Source organism: Phasianus colchicus, chromosome 7 (assembly GCF_987193195.1).
Source record: "Phasianus colchicus chromosome 7, bPhaCol1.hap1.1, whole genome shotgun sequence".
Lineage (NCBI taxonomy): Eukaryota > Metazoa > Chordata > Aves > Galliformes > Phasianidae > Phasianus > Phasianus colchicus.
The window spans coordinates 11970231-11994094 of record NC_143442.1 but is presented as its reverse complement, the minus strand read 5'-3'; positions in this window follow the sequence as shown (position 1 = coordinate 11994094).

Sequence of the window (23864 nt, the reverse complement as noted above, 5' to 3'; positions counted from 1 at the left end):
AGCTCGGTGCGGAGGAAACGACGATCTCCAGCACCCCCTGCAGCATCCTCGCCAAAAGGCTCCGAGCCCACTTCAGGTGGGCTCCAGTTCACTTCTGGCTGTTAGTATTTCTTCTGTTAGAGTAATTAGATTTATACGCACACAAAGTTTATGCGAAATGCGTTTATGTGCAGGCTTTAATAGCACCGGTTTCTTGGTTTCATCCCTGCAGCGTGGGAAAAGCAGAATCTGTGGGAGCCCAGTTCCCCACTGAGCACCACATAGAGCTGTGCAGATCTGTGCCAGCCAGGCTCCATCCTGCCCTGCTGTCCACAGAGAGATGTCCCTGGTTTTGTTTCACCACCTTTCAGAGGTCCCCGTGCAGATGGGCAGCAGAGCTGCTGCTGACCCCATTACGTGGCTGAAGCACAGCTGTGAACTTTTACATACTTACCTCAGAATCAGGATGGCCTGAGCTTGCTTTTTTCAAGTGCAAGGGAAAAGAAAATCCACAAATTGTTCTCTCTGCTAAAGTGCCTCACAGGCAGGTTCTGAGCAGCGCTAATTTGGCTCATCCCCATGGACCTCTCCAGTGACAATTACGCAGCCAGAACCCCTCCTGTGTGGGGCATTTCAAGCTGCTCAGGCATAAGTATAGGAAAAGGACTGCTTATACTGTATTTAAATTCTTTGCAGTGCTGTTTTTGAATGCCACAAACACCTGCCCTGCAGCACCTTACTCTTCTCTACTTTTCTGCTAAGTATCCCATGTGACTTTTTTCCTCTGTCCTGCCCTCTTGTCAAGTCATGCTCCTGCAGAGCAGTTGCTGCTGGAGCAGATGTAAAACGGTTCAGTAACACTCACTAATACTAGCTTTGACACCAGTACAGAGACAAAATAAATTCTTTTCTGGGGGAGAAGCACAAATTACTTAATGCAGCAGATGAGAGCACTGTCCGTGACAATGCTGGAAGGGAGCTAGTTTAATATCTGCCTGAACAGAACATGCACGTAAGGCAGAATAGCTCTCCCTTAGCAGCCAGAATGCAGCCTGCCATGACCTGCCCTGCTCAGCCTGGAGCCATTTCTCCTAAGCCTTGTGAGATCCTGGTCGTTAATCTAGGATCTGCTTATCAGTCTATAAAATGCTGCCTCTGAGGGCCTCAGCTTCAAGGTGAGGTGCTTCATGCAGTGAGCTTTCCAGCAATTCCAGCAGGTTCTGGAACCAGCAGGGAAGTGGCCAAAGCTCATTTAGATGGGACAGCTTTTCACTTTGATGCAGGTCAAAGGAAGTGAAGTTGGCTGGGGAGCAGCACCCAAGCATGACCCGTCCCCTCCTATTATGTATTTGGCTGGAAGCATGCCACAACCTGGCTGGTCATTGGCAGGAAGAGAGGTGTCTGCATATATAGTAAAGCTGGATAGAGAATGGAGAGCCTCCTCCAGGGGCATAGAAGAGCTTCGAGGGTGACATGCCAAATCCCCTCAATATTCTGTACTGTGAGGCTTCTACAACCTGCTTTTCCAGCAGCCTGGACAAAGGTGGAATTACACCAGTGCTGTTGTACAGAAATGAACCGCTCCCATCTGCAAGAGCATCTCTGTCCCCTCCTTGCCTGCACAGCTCCTCCCTGGAGGAATGGATTTATTCTGCCCTCACTGACTTTCTGACACAGTATTTTGTTTGGCCAGAGATTAATGGGTCTGTTCTGAAAGAGAATCAAATCTGACTGCCATTTTCCATGTGTACCAGCCCCAGTAGGAGATTTTACCTTCCTCCAAATCTCAGGTAGAAGGGGGATTATTCACTGATGGGATGACCTAGTATGCAAATTATTATGTTCCTGACCTGGAAACTCCTGTTGTTTCTCCTTTGTTCTGCTTTCAGGATGAAAGAACTGAAAGCATTTCAGCAAAGTCAGTACCAGCCACCCCAGTGGGAAATGCCATCAAAGAGTCCCTTTTCGCCAGTGCTACGCTGCTGAACGCAGCTCAGGAAATAAAGAAATGTGGCCGAATTCAGGACCTGCACCCATTGACATCACTGGTAATTGGCCCTTTGCTCCTCTGAGTAGTATGCTGGAGCTGTAATGAAAATCTCTGCCTGCTGTGAAAGTGTTGATCTGTTAATCACTGAGCACGTGCCGGCCCCGGCTGTTAGCTGATTCTGCAGACAGTTTTTGCTTGGCTTATGGATCACTACTGCATGTGCAACACAGAGCATTATATTCAGGCAGAAAGAAAGTAATGAATTCAGCACTGAGAAGTAAGAAACTAAACTGTTTAGATAACCTTAGGCTTTTTCTGCTAAGAAAATCAATACAGCTAGAAGCTTAGAAACTACTGACATTGCCAGCAGAGTTCAGCTACAGAGCCATGGAAAGCCCAATGTAAATGACCAAACCAGTTTACTTTCCATATTTTGGCTTGTATTACTTTGCTGTTTGTTTTTTTTTTTTTTAATTCACAAAATTTCTACACAGTTTGCACATCTCTTAAGATATCTTTGTCTGCAAGGCTTAATTCTTTTTAATCCAAAATATAATTTCACAGTCTGACATATTCTCTTTTGTTGCTATGTTTTTAGTCTAGAGAAACCTGACACGAAAATACTGTGCTAGCTCACAATTTCCAGTATAGGTAGTTTACTCTCTGTATTCTATTCACACGTTGATATTCTTGCTGCAATGGCCAACATGGGTGCTAATTAGCAGCTATGCTCCTCCTGGCAGGTTGTGTGGGCACCCATCAAGCAGCACCTGACTTGAATTTAATTAACATCACCATTTCACTGCTTTAGTATTTGTTTTGCAGTAATACCAAGAGGCCCCAGCCAGCGTTCAGAGCTGAAGGCACAGAAGAGAGAGAGGCAATGATAAATACTACAGGGTGCTGAGAGGACTAATAGACCTCAGTGACTCTGACCACCCACACCTGAGCCCAACAGGTGTATTTAAGTTCAGGCCAGGGAGCTGATCCTTTTCCCTATCTGTCTTGTGAGTTTGTTTGGTCTTAGCCCTGCTTCTGATTTTGTTTTCAGGGCCTGCTTGGTTGTATCTTGTCAATGGTTTCTTTCCAGCCCAGTCTCATGAATGTACGTACCTTGGACTCCTGCTTTTGCCATGCCTCTGGCACTACCTGTTTTTTCTCCTATGTGTGTTCCTTGGATAGCTCATGAACTCCATGACTGGAGCTGTGGAGTTACTTAGCACCCAGCTTGCTTTCTCTTATGGACGGCCTGACTCTTGTTGCTCCTTTGACGTAAGGGCAGAGCTGCCTACACTAGAGGAATTTCCATCAAGGAGAGAGCAAGGAATAAAGACCATCCTTGCTGTCTGCGGTGAAGAAGAGATGTATTCAGTAGTATTCATCCCAGAAGATGAACAGAAGGAAATCATGGAACTACGTGTGGCTTTCTCACCTCTCAGGTAAGAATTCAAGGAGAGTAAAGGTTGTATACAGCCACTTAGCAGTCAGATAAGATAGCCAGGGCATGGAGCTAAGGACAGCAGTACTTGCTGTGCACCAATCTCTGATTGTTATCTCATGACTTTTACTTAGAATCACATTTGTCTTCTCCTGAGCTTGAGCCAAAACTGGAGCACAGACCCTTTCATGGGTGTGTCTCAGACAAGAGCTCTAGAACAACTTGATGTAGGAGTCCCTTTTTGGGTATATCCAGAGATGTCAGAGTGCTAACAGGAGTCGCGTTGAGCTCGCCCCAGATTTTGCCTGGCCTGAAAAGCAAGGCATATGCTCCTTGTTTTTAGTCATTGCTACCTGCTGTGAGGCTGTACCACTGAGCAGTGCAGATATGCCCTTAAGTGTGTGATGACATTCAGAAATAGTTCTCATTAAAGGAGGAAGAAGAGAGAGACCAGAGAAAAAGAGTTCTTTTTAAGTAAATAACAAAGGGCTCTAATCTTTGGAGGCAATTTGTTCCCTGCATGTTTTAAAGCTTACGCTGCAGAAAGATGATGCCAATTGCTGCAAAGTGCTCCTTTTTTTTTTTTTTTTTAATCTTGGGAAGGGATTGAAGACAGAAGTGCTCAGTAGAAGTAGTATCTTCAGGCCCTGAAGAGTCAGAAAGCAGTGAGATCGCTTCCCTTTGCATATTTTATGTGTCAAATGGCTACCAGTCTCTGTCAGCCTTACAAACTATCGGAGCCTGTAGCAGACAGCATGCCTCAGCCATAAGGAGAGCCAGCTGGGCTGCCCCATCAGGCAGTGCTGCTGAGCCAACTCCATCCCCTAGCACGAACAGTAGGTTGGAGGGAGCCAAGCTTGCACCCTTGTGACAAAGTGCAGAGGAGGGAATTCAAATCCCTCCTGGAGCTTTATTGTGTTCCTCTCGCTATGCTTCCAGCCTGGAGCCATCACGAGCTGTGTGAGCCCAGGTGGAAATACTGTGTGAAACAGCTCAGCATGCTGCAGTGAATAAAACTTTAGGAGAGCCTTAGAATTCCCCATGGGGGCTGTGGATGTACGTACTGAGATGCTGGATGACAATATAATCTATAAAGCTCTCATGTTCACAGACGCGTTTCTCTGTAAAGAATGAGGCTATGCTAAACAGTGGGAGATTAATCATACCTCTTTCCCTTTCTTCCCACTTATATTGTGGGTCATTAGGTCTCAGGAAGGTGTTAATTCTGCCTTTTACATGTGTAGATGGAAAAAATAGATGAAAGTTTCACCTGGTTGGTGACTGGGTCACATTAAGATCTATATCAAAATCAACATTCATTGGTCCAAAACAACAAAGAAACAATGCTGCTTCTTGGGAGAGGGGGATATTTATCAGGTTAGGAGGATTTTATGCAGGGATTATCTTGTCAGCTGTGCACACAGCTCTTGCTTCTTTCCGTGGGAGCTACACATGTGAGTAACAGACAGGGAAAGCTGGTGCTCCTAAACATCTTTCTCGTTTCAGTGATCTAAATACAGCTTAGATCATCACAGCTTTGTTCTGGGTTGTTTCTTTCAAGGAGGATTTCCTTCACAGGAGCTGTAGGGTGAGAATTTAGAATGAAGTAATCAAAACTGAACTGATTAGTTCTGAAATACTGTCTTGCTCCAATGCAAATCCCTCACGCAGGCCTGCATTTACTTCAATATGAGCCTGTTCTGTGTCTGGTGTTATTTATTGTGAACCCGTCAGGTCTGGGCATTCACATCCAGAGCAACAAGTTGCAGTTCACCCTCCTTCCTTTCTTTATCAGATTTTGGTTTACTTTTTTTTTCTGACATGCTGCTGAGAAGTATTTTGTTGTTGTTCTTGAGCTGAGGTTAACAGTTGTTAACTGAATTCTGCTCATGCTTCAAGTGACATTCATCTGTGTGAAGGACAGGGCCACTAATACAAGAGTTCAGTGATCAGATAAGCTGAGCAGAAATCAGAAAGGGGAAGGGAGAAGATACAAATAAGTGTTTGAACTGATATAACATTTAGAGACTGGGAACTTGCAACTGAGGGGGAAAAAACTAGGGGAAACTTAAGTGAAAATAGTCCTCTATTTCATACCTATCACATTTTTAAAAACACTTGAATATTTTATTAATTTGGATATTGACTTGTGTTATCAATGTGTACAATTTAGAACTGGTTCTGAATTTAAAATCTTCAGAAGTAGCTTATAAAGACTGAAAGCTTGGGAAGCCTTGTTGCAGAAGTAGTCAATTAGATTATTTCTTTCCAACAGTTTGCAAGAATGGGCACAAAACTTTACTTTTCCTCTACAGATTAAACTGGAAGTTCCATTAAACTGCTTCACTTCATGCCTATTAGGAAGATGGTTCCACTGGCAACTGCTTCCACTGAGGGTTAAGAGACTGTTAAACTCTTTGGCTTTTCTATGACAAATGTTATTGAAGTGTATTGCAAGCTATTTTCAAATTTTAAAACAGATTGTCTCTGGAATTATGGTCTTTTATACCAACTTTCAGCTTAGACTAAACTTTTATAGTCAGGATATAAACTTCTGAATGCTTGTAATAGAAAACTTGGCTGACGGTGGGGTCACGAAGAGCAGTGGTATAATACAGCTCTCAGCCTGGATATACACCTCATCACAGTCCACTATAAAGGAGTAAATATTACAATGACTGTTATTCCTCATATGCAGCTGTGTAAAAGCAGGACATAATAGTCTTAATGTGTAAATGATATTTTCTTAATGGGAGAGCAGGAATAGCTCACATCTTGCACAAGTTTTCTTAGAAGCATAGCCTTTGCAACTGCTACACCTCTTAATCCCAAGCACTTCAGAAACAGAGCACTGGAAATACATCTTCTGGCTAACGTGTGAAATTAGAGGGCAGAAGTACAGGGAAATCAAAGTTTGAGCTCTCTTGAGATAGGCCAAGCTCCCGGGTCTCTGAAAGTTGATAGGAATGGATCAGTGTATTAAAGACTGGAGGAAGGACATTTATCACGGATGGTGCGGGGTTACAGAGATTGGAAAGACAGCCTGCAGGACTCTGGTTCAACCTTCGTGTTCAAAGTAGGGCTAGCAGGAGGGAAAAAAATCTCATTCTATTATGTGGCCATTCAAATAAATGCTACTTCTGCTGAACTGCAAGATTGTAGCAGTGCTTGCTCAGCATCCAGATTGAGTTTGATGGACAGCAAGTCACTCTAATATCACCTCAATACAATTTTTTTCCCTAGATCACAGTGTAAAGTGCATGTAGCAGATGAGTGCAGATTGAGTCCCTTCAGACACCCTGTTTCTATTCTGCTAGCAGAGTAGATATGAATAGCTGCCTTATGACACTTAATATCTATAAAAACACTTTATTCATAGGCTAATTTTGAGGGGGAAAAAAATGACTTAATACAAAATTAGATTTCAGTCTGACTTCATGCATCTCCTCCTGGAGAATGGACAGCTGCCTTTCAGGCTTCAGAGCCATGTATTTTGCCATCTACTTCCCTTTCTCAGAGGATGAATGAAATTAGCAAAAATTAGTGGTATTAGCAAACAAATCTATTCCAGGGTGAGACTAAAGATTTCTAATGTACCAGCTCACTCCTATTGTTGCAACATTATTACATACTTGGTAGCTAGTGCTTAATTGCTCTGCCACCAATGGAGTTAGCAGGAAAACAATAAGATTAAGAATTCTTCAAACACTCTAATTAGCTCCTGGCTGCAAGGAATTTGGTGAACTACTGGTGAACTCTGGCTGAGAGTTAATGCTTGTAATTTCATGCTTTCGAGCAGGTTCACTGGTATTTCCTAATAGTGTTCCTGGCCTTGAAAGTGCTGGATAACCTGTCCACTGGAAGGGGTGTTGATTCTGCCCTATTTGTTACAGAGATGGTCAGGTGGTGGAAGTGGCAGTGCTGAAGGGAACACTCCAAAATGTAGGGAAGAAAAAAAAAATCTCTGGATTACTGTATCAGTCCTTCTCACTCTACTGCTTTCCTTTTCCATGACTTTTCTGCTTCCAGCCTGACTCCCCACAGAACTCTCAATGTGCAAGGTTTGTAACTCCATGATAGTCTTGATGGAGGCATCAAGGGGTTATCAGCATGAAAATAGGTAGAATGAGTGATTAGAAATTTTCTGGAGGATAAGATGACAGGATGAATCTCATGGGCAGGAATTATTTTCCCTCCTATAATCCCAGAGAACCTAGGAGTTTCAATTAGGGCAGATGTGCTCTGCATTTTCACACATCAATCTTTCATTGGCCTCACATCAATCATTCACTGGTTTGTGCAAATAACTTCTCTCAAACAATCTTCCTCCATCAGAAACTGGCACTGTCATCTGCAAACATGCTTGAATATTTCATTGTTGCCAGATGATGTTTTCTTGTTGAGGCTTTTTGTGTGTTTCCTGAATGACATGGGAAGATAGTCCCTAATGAGACTGGAAAGCCAAGGTAAAGCCAGGCAATTGCTGGTGCTGCATCTTAGAAAACCTTTTCTCTGTGATCAGTGAAAGGAGGGACAAGAGGAACTGCAAACAGGGAGCTAGTTTTTCCATTCTTTGACTACTTCAGCCAGGTCCAACCCAGCTGATATCAATAGTGGTTGGGGCAATGACGAGGGCATCTCCAGTAGAATAAACCCCTGTAATTCAAGAAAAATTGTTAGTGACCTGCTACTCCACCTAGACTATCACACGTCTATGGAGCCAGATAGGATCCACCTGAGTGAGCTGATGGATGTGCCTGCCAAGCCACTTTTCATCATTTACCAGCAGTCCTGGCCAATCATGGATGTTCTAGAATACTGGAGGCTTGTCAATGTGATGTCCATCTACAAGAAGATTTGAAAGGAGACTCTGGGGGACTATGGCCCTGTCAGCCTGACCTCGGTATTGGGGAAGGTCATGAAACAGATCATCTAGAGTGCAATCACACAGCATGTACAGAACAACCAGGGGATCAGGACCAGAAAGCATGGTTTCATGAGAGGCAGATGATCCACCTACTAGGTGAAGGAAAGGCTGTAGATGTAGGGAAAAAGTATTAATCTTCCTGAGGGTAGAAAGGGTCTACAGAAGGATCTGGACAGGCTCAAGAAGACAAAGTGCTAGATCCTGCATTATGGTCACAGCAACCCCATGCAAATGCTACAGGCTTAAGGCAGTAGCTGGGAATCTGTGCAGAGGAAAAGGAGTTGTGTTGGATGACAGCCAGCTGAACATGAGCTAGCAGTGTGCCTAGGTGGCCAAGAAGGCCAATGGCATCCTGGCTTGTATCAGCAATAGTGCAGCCAGCAGAACTAGAGAGGTGATAGACTCTATACTTGGCACTCTGTCTGTGAGAAAGGACTTACTGATGTCCAGTTTGGACAACATGTTCACCCCCTTCTCAGAGAAGAATGTAGTTGTAACGCAAGTGCATCTAAGATGTCATTTTTATTCCTAATAATGCAATTATCATCGTGTTCAGTGATAGTAAACAGCTTCTAACACATAGTAGGCTAATTTGATTCAGGCCTTTTTTAAGTACATCAGTAGATGAAAAATACAAATTAACACCATCTTTGCTTCTGTGGTCATAGATGTTTCCCTCTGAAATTGCAACAGTTCCTGAAGACGTATGTTGAATGTCTGTTTTTGCTCTCTGTCTCATCATGTTTCTTCTCAGTCCTATGTTCTTACAGTAGAAAAGGCTTTGAAATCAACTGCTGAAATGTGGTTCCGTTTATGGTTCATAAAGGGCTTTGGGAAACTATTTTGTATAGAATGTGTGATATAAATATAGGCAGCATACTTATTCCCTTTTCTTAGTTTTAAAATGATACTATTAAGTTGCAAACACATCAAATGGGTAACATAGCTTACTAGAGTCCTACCTAACAAAAAGCACTTAAGTGGATGCTTAAAATTAAGCAGGTGATTTAATCCTCTCTTATACGGCTCTTAAACACATGCATAAGTCTCACTGAAGTCAAGGCAGGCACATTAAAGGTAAGTATATGCTAAGCACTTTGTTAAATCAAGACCTAACTCTACCTATACTCATATCCATTTCTAATTCTGAAAAACAAGTATGTTGCAAGAGGCAGTGACATCTCAACTTCTGCCCCGATTAAATAAGTTAAAAAATCATGAATCCTAAAGCAATTACATTGCTATCATATTTCTTTCCCTTTAGATTAATCTGAAGTTTGATATGCCTTTCTATAGGATTAATATCTTAACAGCAAGGTAATAGGTAGTATGACATTTAATCTCTTTGATTAAATTCCATACTAAAACTGTCCTATAAATAAAAGAAACAATTGAGGCAGCCATAAATTATCTTCATTGTTGCAAAGTGATGGATTTAGTGGTAACAGAGGATAAAATCTCATGAGCTCATTAAAAGCTATAAGGGTTTCTTCCTTCTGCAGACCTAAAAGACATGGCCTACGGCAGGTTTTTCCACGTTCCTTTCATTTAATGAGCTGAAACATTAAGAGGAAATAGAAGATTCTGTATGTGCCCACCTATTTCGTTTTCTGCTAGCGATAACCAGATCCAAAAAGGGATCCTCTGCCTCAGGTTTTATCTTGCATACCTCCTGTGGACTCAGCACTATATGCCTAATGAAAGGCAATATACTTTTGGTTAATAGCCAGGATCAAATCATTTGGGGATCTGAGTCTACCGCTGACCTCCACTGTGACCTTGGGCAAGTCGATGATGGCAAATTTTCAAGAGCACAGCATTGACCGTTGCAGTCAGCTCACAATGTATTAGCTATAGCCATAGTGCCAAATTAATAAGGCTTGGATGCAGTCCAGTGGACTGTGCTCTTCAAAGTATTTGCTTAGAAGCTTCAAAAGACGCTTATCTCTGACCTGCTTAAAATCTGCAACCAGAAGGATGTCCCAAACATCTTAAGGCTCTACTGTACCCGAGATGCACCTGGAGGATTCATTTCTCCTTATGCAAAACAAGCAGAAGATTGTGCCCAATCAGAAAAGGTTCACTTAACAAGGCACCACCTCATCCTCTTCAATTAGATAACCATTTTTACTACAGATACTGACATCCTTTTCCTTTCAGTTCAGGAACAGAAGCTTTGACAACTGCCAGAAGGAGAACGTGGACGAGACTTTCATCCGAGTTTCTAGGTCTTTCAATGGCATCTGTCAGCACATTCATTCTTCCTGTAATCAGTGTCCCTTTGACAACTTAGAACAAACTGTCACTGACATGAAACCCATCCTCTAGAAAGGACAGCACAGCTTCGCACACTGTGATTTAGGGTCCTATTGCACTGTCTGCCTATGATGTGTGTGGTCTCTAAGGATGGAGATTGACATTGCTTAAAAAAAATCAGCCTATTTGTGTGGTTAGGGATTCAAATGCATGGCTTTCTGCAAATATGCATTTTTAATATAAAAGGCTGCCAGCAGAGAGGATCCCATGGTGCAGTTTGTAGGATCTTGTAAGAATTTAGTGAGATTAAGTTCCTGTAAATTCCTTGAAGCATCTGTACAACCTACAACGCAGTTCTGCAGTGTGTTTTTTCAACTAAAGAACTGTTAGGTCTTCCTCAAGTACTTGTCAAAACAGCAGGGTCTACAATACCAGGAACATCCAGTTTCCTACTGGGGGTCTATGGGGAAAAGCCTTACTGTGAGTAGTGTGGGTGCTGCTCTGCAGGAACAGGCTGAGTGATCTTCTCTGCCATCAGCAGAGACCAGAAAGCTTGTTTCAGCCTCCTTAAACAAAAGTACGAGTGCATATTGACCAAGGAATTCCTATCACTAATCTCAGGAGTTGTCTACAACCACTCTTCCTTAATTCACACGATGCCTGTCTTTGCAGAGATCCATTGATGGTAGAAGCGTGCTAACAAACCCTGGTAAATCATTCCAATCTTGCACTGTTTTTAAAAACTTAGTTCTGCCTTCCTGAAGTTGATTATTTAAACATGTTCTGTTCTGACCATTTCCCTTCATAATGACCTCTAATACATTTTTGCTGAAGAAGCTATAAGAGGATAGCCAGTGTATTCTTAACTGTCCTGTTCAGTTGTTCATTCTTTGATTAATATTCTGAGAAAAAATCCCACATCAGGTAGCTAAGTACAGTTGCTCAAACCAAAGAAAATGTCTGCTTTAAAATTTGTTTGGAAGGCAATGGTTTAGAATGGATGAACCAGAATACAGTGAGCTGAAACAAGACAAATTTGATTAGTTAAGCTTTGTTTTTGTTGTTGCTTTCTATTTGTTTTAGTTCCTTTTCCTCAAATACAGCACTTCATCACTTACTGGTATGTGCTGATTTGCACCTATAAATGGCATACAACATTTTCTGCCATGGTCTACTTTTCTGTTATCTTCTTTTGATATCTCCGTATACCTTTTAAATCCCCCTGCCATATGGGTTTCAAGCAGTTGGAACTAGTGAATTTACAAGGTTCGTGTAGGTGAGTGTTCAGAGGAGCTTTTTGTTTACCTTCGTTGTTTGTACATCTATTGAGCCAAGTGCCTGAGAGATGCTGCAGACATTAACATTTACTAACATCACTGGCAAAGAAAAATGCTCAGCTTCATGTAGGTCTCAGCCAATTTTTTTTCCCAAAATTTTGCTCCTATAGCTTATTTCATCTAAGAAAACTGCTATAACACCAAAGACTATCACTAGGGTCACCTTGAGGAGGAAGACTTTAGCCTGTAGACGCTCCACTTTTATATTGGTGTTTAGGGTTGTTTTGGAGAATTTTAAGACTTTTTTTTCCTTTAAGCGCTGCATTAGTGTATCTCAGGTTGGCCTGATGAGCTATTCAAAGGATCAGTCTGCATGTTTTCCTTCCAGATCTCCTTTGATTTATTTGTGTAGAGGATTTAGAAAATGAGATACAGAACAGGGACTACAGACATTGCTGGCAGTGGTCTTGGTCTAGCTGGAGGCTTGAAGAATGAGTGAAAGCTCCAGATATACAGCAACATATGTCAAGAGGCAATACAATGGAACTGCAAATTCCGAAGTGGGATTGAGCTACACAGAAAAGGGACTTACTGGATACATTTCAACCAGGATATGTTGGATATATTCAACCAGGAGGTAGAATTTGATGACATCCTAGGGTTGACCCTTTTAGTATAGACAGACTTGAAAAGAAATATTCTGTCTTTTATGTACTGGCAAATACCCGTAAGCAGTAGGATTGTCAAACAGTGATAATCCTTTGTGTTTATTTCCAAGTGAAGAATTAGTGGTGTTGGGACTGGAATGTTTCTGTTTAGCTAATGAGAGAGCAGAAGTACCACTGTATGGCTTCCCTTGCCATTTTCTCCTTCCTCCTCAGGCTAGGAAGCCTGAGTTCCCAATACTCCATTCCACTGTTATGTAGTGTTTATTGTTTGTTTTTTTAATCTATCAAGTTCCTATGATAAACAGGTTTGAGTAATTTTTTTCAGTTCTGTGGATCCCATGAGAGGTGAAAAGAAGGAGGGCTAAATATATAAAATAAATTATTCATTCCAAGTTATTTACCCAGCTCTACTTATTTGTTCTCATTTACTTCCTTTTACTTAAAGTAGATCATTCATCTTCTCCTCTTTCCTTAAGAGATATTTCAAATGTTTTTTTAATCACTCTGTACATATGAAATGTAGTTAAATATTACCATCATTCTGCTGCTTGGGAAGCCCACAACTAGTATTACATACATTGAAGTAAATAAACCTCATTAATTTTGTTAACTCCATTAATCACAGTCAGCCACATTAATGAAGCCTACTTTGCTGTCAGAGTTGGGGAATAATTTTTCTCATTCTTAACTTTTGTGGAATCAGTTCTCTGCAAATTTGTCTTCCAGTACTATTAAATGCCGTACAAGGTCAAAATTTTACTGTGATTTTTTGAAACTTAAGTTTACAGGAATAAAATCTTTTAAAAGTATTTTGAAAGATTATGTGTTTGATCACAGAAGAAACCGAGAATCAGAAAGTGAGTGGGTCAAAACTGAAAGAGGGCAGAGTTAAGCATCTACTTCACTTCAGTTGTCATGCTGTACCTTCCATCTGATGGAGGTGCCTTTGAGTTCTGGGCCCCAAATCCCTAACGGAATTTAGTTGTTGAGTGTGATGTAATGGTCTATACTTGGAGTTCTGAGGAGCTTTCCAGTCTGCAGAATTAGTGTTTTCCGAAACGCTTGAACTTTACTGTAGTGTTTTGTAACAAGATGCTTACTGTACATTTATAGACTAGGATTTCCACATTTGGAGGGTATAGGAGGATGCTATCATAGCAACTATTTTAATGCTATGCTAACATCAGTTTCTGCTTTTGATGCTAATTTTTATTTTCCAAATATCAGACATTCTGTTTTCTGGCATGGGTTAGAATTGGCAGCATCTAAATTATGTCTTCTAATAAAACTTTGCAGCTAAAAACAGGAATAACCAGTGACATGAAAGAGAGAGTTTTGCTTGATACTGGACTATTCACATTAATACACACCAGCTTTCTGTATGTTCCTCTATTTCAGTTCCAATTACAAAATGCTCAGTGTTAAATGTCCATGTTGAGTTTTAGGGCTGATTAATGTGAATATCCTTAAAGAACAAAAACCTGATGCATCTCCTGTGTGGCATTGCTTCAGTCAGGAAGCCTTGAGGTGTTTCCCTGCTCTCCGTCCTTTGCAAAGTAAGATATTCTTCGTTCTTACATAATTGGCTTGTGGTAAGACTCAGGAGGGGGGAAGAATTTTAAAACGGCACTTCAGAGCAGTAATTGCCTGAGCCTTTATGTCACATCCCTTTAAACTGCTCTGTGGCTAACTTCCCAAATTTCTTTCAGCAACTAATTCTGAGTATTAGTTTAATGGGTCATAGTCACTGATTGGGTCATAAATACAGCAATCTCATAAATGAAGCTTAAAACAAAACAGCTATTCAGAAGACTAAAACTAAGCACAGCAACACAAAATAGCATGGATCTCTTGGCCTTCCGTGTAGAGTCAGCCTTTCCTTGGCTTGTTGCTTATCCTTTGCACTGAAAGGAAGAGCTTTTCACCCTTTAAAGACTTTATGAAGTCTTGCACCATTCTTTTTTGCTCCCTTTGTCTTGTTTTGTTTTTTGGTTTGGTTTTTTGAAGCCAGGAGAAGCAGAGTTGAGGGGCTGTCACTGTGGAAGGACTTGAAATTGTTTTTAAATTGTTTTAAAACCACCAGGATCTCGTCCGTTTTGCCAAGTATCAGTGATATTCCTGTTCTACAGCAGTCTGGTTTGTTGCACATTGGCGGGAGTTTCTAAGAGGAAAGGCTACAAATGAAAGCAACTTCATTATTGCAGTGCTTTATTGAAGCCTTTGAGGGGTAACTAAGGAGCTATTTACATTGACCTTTACAGCACTGGCCTGAGGCTCAAAGCAGCACAGCAATATTCATTGCCAGTGAAGCTCTGCTTACAGGTTTGATGCTGGAGGAGGCGGAGGGAAGCAGGTTGTTACAGCAGCGCCCTGAAAGGTTTCCAGGAATTGATGCCTCAGATCTGATATGCACAGGTGAATGGGAGGTTATTTTCAACTCTTTTTGTGTATCTCAGCTCTGCTCTGCATAGATGTCACTTTGCCATATAATAGTGACATCTTATTTAGACTATAACATCTGAAATTGCAAAGCTTTTTTGTATCTTGCAGTCTCCTGAACCAGAGCAGATAAATTCATAACAAGGAAAATGGCATAAAGACAGGGTCTTGAAGGCATCTGAGCCCAGTTCACAGGCAGAATGCAGACATAGCTTTCAGAGTGAGCAAGAGATCAGACTGAGAGATATGTCAGAAAGTGTGACCAACTGCATGCAGATGAATATGATGAATCAAGTCCTGAAGCTCGTGAGATTTTAAAGCAAGTTTTGTTATTTTTATTTTTCTGTCTCAGCAGTTCTCCCAACAGACCTCCTCAGAAAATCAGTCTGTGGTGCTTAAAATAGGATGCTCCTGTCTAGCCCAGAAACAAGATGATCTTGGTCAGTAAATGCAATCTTTTTCATTAAGAAATAATCGATCGCTTTTACTATTTCTGTGTTGGGTGAGTTTTCTTATGCTTTCTGAGTTTTCCCTTTCCACACCTCCTTATCTACCTAAATCTTCCCTGATTGTCACATTCAAGTATGTGACAGTTTCCTACCCAACTCTCATGAAAGCTTTCCAGAATTGATGATCAGTGTAGCCTGAGGAGACAGAGGAAAGAACCTATTGTCTTGGATTTTTTTTGGTGGTTGAAAAGCAGCAGTCCCAGTAATTGTACGAATTCCTGTTATATTCCAAGAAGTCTGTTCTGAGAGAAGCACAGCAAAAAGTAGGAAGGAAACTTTCCCAGCATGTGGTTGGGAAATTAATGCATTGAACCTGACCTGCACAGAACCGTAGAGTGGCTTAGGTTGGAAGGCACTTTAAAGATCGTTGAACTCCAACACACCAGCTCAGGCTGCCCAGGGCCCCATTCCACCTGGCCTTGAATACGTCCAGGGATGAGGCATCCATGCTTTCTCTGGGCAGCCTGTTCCAATTGTTGCTGGTCAAGTTGCTATAGAGTTGTAGAGGTGACAAATCACTTGTTCTTTCATGCAGTGGGGCCAAAGCAATCTCCTGGTTGGCTTCTGGAGATGTGGAAATCAGGTGGGATTGGCCCCTTCCTGCCAAGAACATCAGTTCCCCACAAGTTTTCTCCTCAAGACAGAGCCCTCTTGTTTCTTTTCCTGAGGGATATTCTGTGAGGACACAGTTAAATGACTGGTTTGAAGAGAACTTTTCATAGTGCCTTGGCTGATGCTTCCATATTTGAAGGTGACCTGCTATCTCCAGGTATATGGAAGTCATTACTGAGGATAAGTCCCTTTGGGGATTTGCTTTACCTTATAACTTTTAGGACCATATTCTTTACATCCATGAAAAATGAGTCCTGAAGCTTATTTGTTTATTTGTTTCAAGAGTAGGGATCTTTAAAATAGCAAAATGTTTGAAGAGTTAATGAAATCCAGACTGTGAGCGGTAGAAGCTGAGCTGTATCTCTGATATTGTTTTCCTTTTGTTGTGGATTTGCTCAGGAATGTCAGTAGTATCAGTTTCTTGCATTTTGAGTTTTACCTTCAAGGAAGCGTAACTCTCTTGAAGCATAATTTCCAAGGACAGGTCTCCAAGGCGGGATGTGCCAGAAAGGACAAACCAGAATGTGTATTTCTTATCAGATCTATGGGAACACTGTTCTCAGGTCTGGGGGGCAGAGAGGCAGGAATTGTATCCTAAGAGCCATATATCTGACAGCCTGTGCAAGATTTTCTGCAACAGGGAAAAGAAGCACCTGAAGTATCTGTCTGTGAGATGATGAGCCTCCCATCACACAGCTGGATTCTGCCTTTCTACCAACTGCGGTTTCTATTCTGCATATAGATAGACATCAGAGGCATGCAGTGTAAATAAGCATGCTATCAATCTACTGTAACTTTATTTAAGGCTTCATCATCACGCCAAAATTTCAGGATATTTTTGCTCTATTTCAGACTCTGAGCCAGCCACCTTAGCACTCAGACAGGTCTGGCTTTGCTGAATTTAAGTTGTTTGGATGAGCTTTCATTCCTTTTAACATAATGAAAACCAGAGAGTGAAGCGAGGGGATCAAAGTTAAAATGAGTTCATTGTAGTGCAGATGGAGTAAATTTCAGATTTGGGATGAAAGTCCAATTAGAGTACGGCTTGATGAAGATTTGTTATCTGCACAGAAACGTATGAGTGAAACTTCCTGCATGACAAAGTTTAGTCCTGCTTTATATAATTCCATTCATTTAAAAAAAAAAAAAAAAAGGAATTACTTTAAAGGAACATTTATTAAAAAATAAAAAAGTAGTACATTGGGGCTTAGCAAAGAGGAAAAGACAGGATTGAAAGAAGCTTTTTAGCTAGGCAGATAAGCCTGGAAACAGGAGGCATAATGGCCTTAGAGATCTGTATGAAATCAGGGTCACCAGTGAATTTAAGGAAAACAAGGTGAGAGGATCAGTCACGTGCCCAGCGGAAGCAGATAAGGGCTTTTGTTCTTTTTTACTAACTGGAGAGAAATGCAGGAGGTTTTGTAGGAAAACAGTGTCTGCAGTGATAGAGTAATGTGTAAACCTTGTAATTCTGCGCCTCCTGTGAAGTGTGCCAGAACTGCAGCAAAAGCAGCGCATGACAGACTTGATCGACACTTTGCCAAGGGAGGGCATGAGCACAGGGATGAAAGGGTTGCCGTGCTCTCCTGGCAGCTTGGATGTCATGCAGAGATAAAGGTTACTGCTAGTAACAAGTCTAATTTTCCAGGGAGAGAGCACGCAGCACACGGCTCTTCACATATGGAAAGTTTTAGTGGAGCAGTGAGCCGGGTACATGCAGGCTTCAAGACTAAAAGCAACAACAGAGCCAAGCTCCCTGCTGTCACTGCTCTGCTTGCAGAGATTGCGTGCTGCTTCTATCTGGTAAATGTGTGGGGATGTGGAAGGAAGGTGATGCTCTTTGAAAAGTGATGTACCCTGCAAACAGGGGTCCTCACCTTGTCACTGTAGGGGTGTGACACTGGACTTTGTGGTGCTTTGATGTTGCATCAGGATCAGAACTAATGCTGGCCACTCTCAGGCTCAGAAAGGCTCTGAAGTTGCAAGGTGTTGTGCAGGCAGGGTCACCAGCACTCTTATGCTCTTCAAATCTCAACCTCATGTACCTGCATTATTAGTTTGAAATGTTCAAAGCATAATGAATTTGACTCTCCCAGTTTCACTCCTTATTAGGAGCTGATTCCTTCACAAAGATCATAGCATAAATTGGGGGGAGGGGGAAAGACGTTTCATTAAATTATTAGAAGTTTAATGAGTGGATTGTTACATTGGGCAAAATAGGCAATTCTACATTTTACTCAGTATTAAATATTTCATCTTTAAATTTGCCAGCAAGGCCATCTTTGTGCAAACCTTTGTGCTAATGAGAAGTTAGAAAAACTGGATATGATTTGGTCATCTCTGAGTTTGCGGGAGGTGGGTGAACTCGCTCTTTCCAAACCTTCCTAGCAGTAGATCGATAGGATTAGTTCAATGCTTGACTGATTGCCAGCTGCCAAACCTCCCAGCCTAATCACCTAAACACTCATTTGGGCACCAAATTCTCTCTCAGTTAGAACACGGGAGGGAGGGTGGGATGAAATGGTGATGCACTGGAATGGGCTGTTCCAGGGAGGTGGTGGAGTTACCATCCCTGGAGGTGTTCAAGAACTGTCTGGATGTGACACTGAGGGATATGGTTAATTTTTCTTGGTTTTTTTGTTTGGTTGGTTGGTTGGTGTTTTTTGTTTTTTTTTTTTCAGCTTTCTGCCCTCCCCGCGCTGTAGCAGGAGGGCAGCAGGGATTTTCCCTCCTGTGGTGCCCTGCGGGAGGCTGCAGCCACTCATGGATGACTCGTGCCACCGCGCGGTGCTGCTGCCGCACTGCCGCTGTGCTGAGCCGGTAGCCCGAAGCACCATAAACACTGCCTTCGGGCTGCCGCTGCCTGAGCGGCTTCCCACCTACCGGTGTATTAAGAGCTCTCAAAGCACAAAGTGGCCGAGGAAGGAGGCGATGGGGTCTGCTGAAAAATGGCTTCGAACCCACCCCTGACCCAAGAGGCAGTAAAAACCCAAAATGAGGATACCCCTTTTTGTACTACGGAGCTGATATTTTCATCTGAGGGACATAAGGAAACAGCATTGTTTTCTTAGCAAGCAGTGAGCAATCTTTGCATCCCTGAAATCAGACCAGGGCAATATTCTGCTCAGTTGTCTCCTGCTGTCTGGTTCCTGGCATATGCTGAGTTCTGGAAAACTTTCTCACTATGTAAAATGATGGTAACATTAAGGTGGTTAATGAGGAAATAGATGCTTAATGGCATCCTAACATATTTTCTAAATTGCATTATGTTTTTCAGGGGACTCCACCAGGGAATGATCTGTCTCACAGACTTGAATCCTCACAGTTTTCCCTGGTTTCCTGAAGATGCAGTGTTTGCAGCAGTGTAAGTATCTCTGCCATTCTTTCTCTCTGTTTGACTGTCTTTTGCCCAGTAGAAGTTTCAAAGATTCCAAATTCCCATACATTTTACAAAAATATGAAAAGATCAGAGAGGCACTCCTAGTAATTTACCCAGATTAAAGAGTGGAGCAAGAGCTGACCCTTCATTAGATATCAAAGCATGCTCTTGGGAGGGCAGCTGGAAGACACAAGTCTGCAGAATTACCGTCTCCTTTTGATCTGCTGCTCATAAGATGACACGTTATTCTTCCCTGTGCACACAAAGACAAAGGTGGAAATCACAGGTAGTTCTCACACTTCTGCAGTTTTGTAACCTGAGTCATTTTTGTAAGGTCATGATAATACTCTCAACTTGTTAGGATGGCATCATTAGGGCTGCTTTTTAGGTCTAGATAATTCTGTTATCATTTCTATTTTATGGTTTTTTTGTTGTTGTTGTTGTTGTTGTTTTTTGTTTTTTTGTAACAAGAAATTACCCTGAAAATCTATCATCCAGTGTTTATGTCATAGAATGGCCTGGGTTGAAAAGGACCACAATGATCGCCTAGTTTCAACCCCTCTGCTATGTGCAGGGTCACCAACCACCAGACCAGGCTGCCCAGAGCCACATCCAGCCTGGCCTTGAATGCCTCCAGGGATGGGGCATCCAGAACTTCCTTGGGCAACCTGTGGCTGGCTTAGAAGTAGGGATTTTGAATGACAATCTAAAGAAAGAACTCCTCAAGATAATGAATTTATACATATGACGCCCAAGACTGATCTCCATGTTCCTAATGAAAAATAGCCTACCTAGTGTGTGGTCACAGTCAAGCCAGTCAAATATCTAAATTACCTATAGGTAATAGCTAAATCTTGAAATCAGTTCAGTAAAAAAAAAAATATATCCAAACATGACTGAAAGTATGTACCATAAAAAGAGGTGGATTAGAAGGAGATCAGAAAGGGGGCCAAACAGTATCAAGTCATTCTTAGTTTCTATTTGTTTTTATTAATATTCCGATCTTTTCAATCATAGGTTTTGGAGTTAGGAAATAACAGGTTGAACGCACCTGCACTATGTGTAAGCCAAAATAGAATATTTCTATACAGCCATACACATTCCTCTTGATTCATTTCACCTCCTCTTTCCTGCTCTAATTTTCTTCAGGAAGTCATTTTGGCAATTTATTTTTTTCCAAGTAACGGGGTGAGGGCTTCCATGCTGATTAGCAATTCAGTCAACTCCATCTTCTATTCACTTTTGGTTTTATTTCATCTTCTCAATTTCATCTGCTTTTGACTTCTAGAAACAATTCACTTTGACTTGAAGATTTTTTCTGATTATTAATACAATGCCTCATTAGATAAATCTTTGCTTAGAACACATCCTTCACACTCACCACTCATAGGCAACCACTGAAAAACAGCTGCTCCTGATGTGTATTTGATGGATGATAGTCAATTTCTAAAAGAAAAAGAAAAAATTCCTCCCGTGGAAGTCAAAAGATTCAGGATGGACACATTACCCCCTTCTTTTCACTTATATTTTCTTTCAGTTTGGGGTTGTTGGTTTGTTTTGTTTTTTTTTTTTAATGTTTTGTTTTTTAAATCAATGCTTGCTGGAGTTCAGTGTTTGTTATTCAAACTCTGTGCACCAGTGGGTTGGCAAAGCTGCTGTGCTCTGTCCCTCTGGACTGGAAAAGGAAGCTCCTGTCCAGGCTCCAAAGATCCCCAGTGACATTAAAAGAGATTTTCATGAAGTGGAAGGCAAATGCTATTAAAAGCTGTAATTTTTGCTCTTAAGAAATTATGCATATTTAACAGGATGTCTTTGAACTCATGCCACCTAAGTAGAAAAACAAACAGCTTTGTTGAGAATTTGAGGATTATTTTACACAAGAATTTAATTTCTTTAAATAGAAATGAATATGGATGAGGATATTTGAATAGATTCTGTGTGTTCATCAGTCACAATTGCCAAGCAGGGACTAATCTTAGTGATTAGTAAGGGTAGTGACAAAAATATGCTTGTACCCTGCATGCCTCCTGATTGGCAGTTTATCGCTCGTAGAGAACCAGATGTCAAAAGCCATATGCTAACATTCAACACAGAACAATCCTTTGCTTTACACTCCAAAATGCACCGACGTTGACAGTGTTGAACAGTGAGCAAACAACAGTCTGAAAGAGAATAGAGTGTTCAGGGAAAAGGAGCGTTCGTTGCAGCACTTGGCAGAGGAGGGGAGTAGGGGATTGAGGGGCTGCTCTGGGCTCTGCCCCAACTCCTGACCTCTTGTGACAGCCATCAGTGAAGGGCAGATGCAGCAGTTTACCTAAACTGCACTTTATATTATTTGGCCTAGGAATTATTTTTCCTTTATACAGTGCCTGGCAGTGTCATTCCATCTATTTACTGTGGTGAAGCAATGAGCTTACTAAATAAGAACACAAGAGAAAAAGTATAAAGCAAGAAGTACATTCAAAAAAAAAGAAAGAAAGAAAAGCAGATATCAATTACTTTGTCTTGAGTTTAAATAGGATTTCAGTCCTTGATCCTCCTGAGCTGGGAGAGTTTACTTTTTACTGGACTTGTGAGTTTAGAATACAAAATTAACAGTAGATTTTTTTTTTTTTTTCCTGTTACCACATGCTTTTAAAGACAAATGATAAAGCAGGGAGAAAAAACCCACAAAATAATTCATACAGAGGCAAAGCCAGATTCTACCTTCAGTTAAACCTTCTGTTTCCAGATCAAAGCAGCACTGGGTATGACCAAGGGCAGCGTGAGGCTCCCTTCATTCCAGTACAGTTGCAGTGGAACCACTCCAGCACCATGTGCCCAAAATGTTAATTACAGCAGTTACTACCATCTATAGCGGTAACATGGAGGAGAAAAGTGCCACTGCCATTAGACAAAAGGGGCAAAAAGGGGCTGGCTTTTCTCCCTACAAGCCAGGCAGAAGCAATTCAAAGAACTAGCAAGATTTCCACTCTGCAGTCCCCATCAGCAAGCAATGAATAGACCCACCCAGCTGGTGTGAAAGGCAATGGTGTTCTGCAACATGCTGCTGCAATCTCCCTAGCATTATTTTAATGTTTCAAGTTCTTCTAGTTTCTAAAGAAAAATCTTTTCTCTTTCAAAGATCAGTTGGGATGAATTGCAGTCACTGTAGCTGCTCTTAAAGGCTGTTATTCTAATTTTACATCCCATTTTCTTGTACGGAGACTAAGATGAGCACAATTTTGTGCCTGTATGATTTCATCTGCAATTGCATCTATGGCCATACTGTAAATGAGAAGAGTCTCTTTGATTCATTTCTATTCCAGGCTGTCTTTGATGCAAGACAAGGATAAAAGCCTTATATGAAAGATCACTCAAGTTCTTTTTCTTCAAGATAAAAACTTGGATTTCTGTATCTTGAAAGACACTTGAATTTCCAACTTGTTTTGGGCACTTGCTTTGAGGGTGTTGGTCTGGAACATATTTAAATTTCAAGAGAAGATACACAGCTATGATCCTGCTCTTGGAGAGGTGCTGTGCACCTAGGGTGAGCTTTCCTTTTGTGATGGGGCTTTACAGTGCTCTCTGACTCATTCCTTAGCAGGGCACTTAGGGAGCACACCTTCTGAAGTAAGAGCTGATAATACACTATGGGAGAAAGAGATATTAATCCAGCAGTTAGGGTACCTCCTAACCTCTTTCAAAACAGTAAAATAGTGAGATCATATGTTTCACTGTAGTATTTCTCTAATTTTCACAACTTTTTAAAATTCCTTTCATGAGTTATGTAATCCTACACTAATTAAGGAGGGCTTAATAGATCATCACATCTCCATTAGCTTCACTTTGAGTTACTCTTGGAGGGTGTGTAAAGCACAGGGAAGACTTAAGAGGTAGGAGATTGATAAGGGAAAACAAGCCCTAGGAGAGAAATGGTGCTGCTTTTCTGTATAAGACAGAGGCACTGAAAGACTCAGATATATACTGCGTGATCAGAGTTTTGCCTTTTCTATTACTGTTTTTCCCTCGTTGGATTTGTTTAATTTTGCTGGGATAAAGCTTGGGATGAGCATGTTGAAAGGACGCAGGCTGTAGAGAAGGCTGCTGGAATAACAGGTTTAATCGTTGCTGCGGTGCTTCTTGGGTTGTGATGCTTGGGAAGAGCATAGAGAAAAACTTGTTGAAGCTGCAAGACTCTGAATCAGATCTGGTTGGAGGCCTTCCAACCGAGAAATAAGCAGACAGCGCACTCTGTAAGAGCTCAGCTTTAACATACTTCTTAAGAGCTTGCATAATAGTGCACTAAAAGATTTGTTGAGATAACAATGCATGGAAAGATTTGCCTTAGGCTGGAAAGTTGGCCGTTCTATGGGTTGGTCCAGCATGCTTGTGAGAAATGGTCCTGCAC